This window comes from Chionomys nivalis, chromosome 4 (genome assembly GCF_950005125.1).
Source record: "Chionomys nivalis chromosome 4, mChiNiv1.1, whole genome shotgun sequence".
Lineage (NCBI taxonomy): Eukaryota > Metazoa > Chordata > Mammalia > Rodentia > Cricetidae > Chionomys > Chionomys nivalis.
The window spans coordinates 42,704,295-42,707,636 of NC_080089.1; the positions used below are offsets into that span (position 1 = coordinate 42,704,295).

Below are 3,342 nucleotides of genomic sequence, written 5' to 3' on the forward strand. Positions count from 1 at the left end.
TACAGAGAGCGAGAGAGGAAGACACCTGACTCCCTCTGCTGGCCTCTCTGCACAGAGTCATGCATATCCACAAACACACAGCTGCACACATACACACAATAAATGAATACAAACCTTTTAAAAGGATAGATGGACTGGCTGGCTTACTGGGGCTGTTAGGACCAGGTTCTGATTAGGAATAGTTCTGATAACAATCCCATAGCCTCCTTTCTGTGTGTTGAAGCGTCCAGGACTTTCTAACCAAGGCCTGCATGGACAAACATGAATCCTCTGCCAGGGACTCTCCGTTTCCACTCTGCCTGGCCACCAGGCAGCTGAGTCTTATGTAAAGGTCTTATATTGGTGTCCCCTCCCTAGAGACATCCACTGGGCCAGGCTAACTAAGGAAAGCTCCTCCCCTGATCCAAAGCTTTTCCACTATCCACAGGGTGTCTTAAAATGGCTATCCTCCTTGATCATTTCCCTGGAGCTAAGGGCTTCTCTCTCTCTCTTCCCCACCTCACCCCCACTTCCATCCAGACAGTAGGCTTTGGGAGGAAAAGACTGTCTGTCTGCTGTTTCTGAAGCCTAAAAGAATCAAATATTTCTTAACTAATAGAACAAATAAAAGAGAGAGCGCTCACGAAGGAGTTATACCTTCCAAAGAGTTCGCAGTATGACCCAGGAGGTAGGAAAACAGAACACAAGATCTTTCCATCTGTCAATTAATCGATATCGGTTAATCACCAACTGGTGACCTCCACACTTCAGCGCCTGGAGCGGGATGTCTCGGCTGTTAAGGCTGTAGTTTAAGGATTAATTGATGTACAATCTCTCTGTGATCCAGAGCCCAGCTGGGATCTGCACTGGGGAAAGATTGACAGACTTCAAGCTCCCCTGGAACTTCCTAGAGGAAGGGTCCCGAGCTGAGCCTTGTTACAGCCCTCACCTTTCCCCAGGGTCCTCAGGCTCCAGGGCACGGGACCTCTGTGGGAGGTAAGGAAGCTGCCACTCTGCCGTTTGCCCAGATCTAGGGTGGTGAGAGGACAGAACTGGGCCTACAGCCCAAAGATGCTTCCTCCCCATCCTGCTGAGGAAGCAAACGTTCTGCTGAGGAAGAAGAAAGGTGTGTGTAGGGGAGGCTAGGACGGTTCATCACGTGAGCAAAACCAGGAGCTGAGGAAGCACAGACCTGGGAGAGAAGGAACTGAGGCTCCCTTAGTCCTGGGTGGGAGGGCCTCCTTTGGATCTGCTGTCTTAGATGTGGCCCTGGGGTCCAGCACCGGCCCAAAGCCTAAGACAAAGCTCCCGGTCCCAGCCCCCCTCTGGCGGCTCCAGGTGGCCTCCCTTTGGTGTGAGCCTCAGGAAGCTTCACACACTGTTTCTCAGGCCTCCCTACTTTATGGCTTTCGTTATTCTTAATTTAGACAAAAGACTTTGCTTAGCCCTTTATGGTCTCATTCAAATGGGCTTTCATCTTTTCACTAGAACTGTCTGTTTTTACTGTTTTGATCTCCACTGTTTTATTAAGTAATCCTTTAGCTTTTAAGAAAATTTGGGGTTTATTCTTATTTATTTTACTGGTTTGGGTTGGTCTTTTTTTTTCTTTCTTTTTTCTCTTTTGCTTTTGCTTTTAAATGCAGAGACAGCAGTATTACAGAGAGGGAGGCCAGCAGGGTCCCCTAGACTGCTGAGGCACGGCCTAGAGGCCTAGAAAACAAGGACAATGAGTGTGGGCTCCAGACAGTCCTCCTTGACTGATATTTCCATTAAAAATTACTCATTTCAGCCATATGGAGACTCAGAGCAAATGGCTGTCACAAAGAAGATAAGATTAGCCCTCACAGCCCGGAGGACTTACCAGAACAGGGACTTTTAACTTATTTAACTTATTTGTGCGAGGGTTAGTGACATCTTGGTAAAACTGCTTTGACATGTGACTACCTGATATGGCCTCTGTGTTCTGAAAGCAGCCATTACACCTTCTGCTGGCTCTCTCTGCCCAGTCACCCCAAGTTAGAAGCAGGAACCCACAGTAAGAAACATTCTAGATGGCAAGTCACCAGCCTACGACATTTTGACACAGCCCGTCTGACGTGGCCTGTTCTCAAACTGTGGAGGATGGAGCCGTCCTTCCTGTTGCGTGGAGCTTGCTTTTTTCAGACACACGAGCAACCTTTAAAAGCATAGTGTCCCCTGAGTTTTTGAAATTTATGTAAATGGTTTCCTGCTGTCTGTTCCACTCTGTCTCTGACATTTTCTGCCTCTGGGTTGCTTGAGAGAACGTTCCTATTGCTGGAGGAAGATGAAGTCAATTGCCCACTGCTATTGTCTGCCATCTGGTACTCCATCACACACAAGAGCCGGGTTTTGTTTGTTTTGTTTGGGGGTTTGCTTTTGCTTGAAAACATGGAGCGAGTCACAGACTTGTATCACCCTTGCACAGGGACAACACTAATCTTCTCTGTGTCGTTCCAGTTTTTCCCACACGGGCCGCAGAAGCCGGCACTTGTTTTATATTTTTAGGGTAAGGGTCCACGTAACTCATGTTAGTCTCAAACTCCACACGTGGCTGATGGTGGCCTTGAACTTCTGATTCTCCTGCCTCCACCTCCTAAGAGTTGGGATTACACTCACGTGCCCCCACTCTAAGGACTGGTGCCAAACCCAGGGCTTGGAGGAGGACACAGGTCGGCTCAGATCCTCGTTAGTGCTTCATAGGACTCCAGTTTTCTAATTTTTGTCCAATCCAAGGGGTTAAAAACTCTACCATCTTGTTCTAATTGTATCAAAGAGATGGAGCAAGTCTTTGTGTAATTGTTATTTGTTCAAATATCTGCATCTGTGAATGGGCTTTTAAAATCTTTCTTCCCCCAATGAATCCTTGTGAATTTTTGATTTGCCGATTTTAAAAATAAATGCTAGATTCTAATCTTTGTCAGTCTTAAAGTTTAAAAAAACATCTACCCCTACTCCATCACCCCTTGCTAACTGTGTATACAGTAGGTTTTTTGTTTGTTTGTCTGTCTGCCTGTTTTTGAAACAGGGCCTCACTATGTAGCTCTGGCTGTCCTGGAATTTACTGTGTAGACCAGTTTGGCCTTGCACTCACAGAGATTTACCTGCCTCTGCCTCCAGAATGCTGGGATTAAAGATGGCGCCACTATGCCCCACTAATGCTTTTTGTTTGTTTTGCTCTGGTTTGTTCTGATTTTTTAAATCTCCTTAAACAGCAATCTATAATGTTGAAGTGATCAAATCCATTTATTGTGTACCTTGAATTTCATGTTTTTTAAAAAAATCTTTTCAGAGAAACACTCACTCTGAAATCCAGAGTCCTTTTCAATTTTCCCATATTTGTAT

General features: G+C 46.0%; 1 non-coding gene across 1 annotated transcript; it reads right to left on the minus strand.

Annotated features, from left to right (window-relative positions):
* Positions 1-2,382: 2,382 nt before the first annotated feature.
* On the minus strand, positions 2,383-2,484 carry LOC130874071 (U6 spliceosomal RNA). Its single transcript, XR_009057110.1, has one exon. It is a non-coding gene; the product is annotated as a U6 spliceosomal RNA (small nuclear RNA).
* Positions 2,485-3,342: the final 858 nt, after the last annotated feature.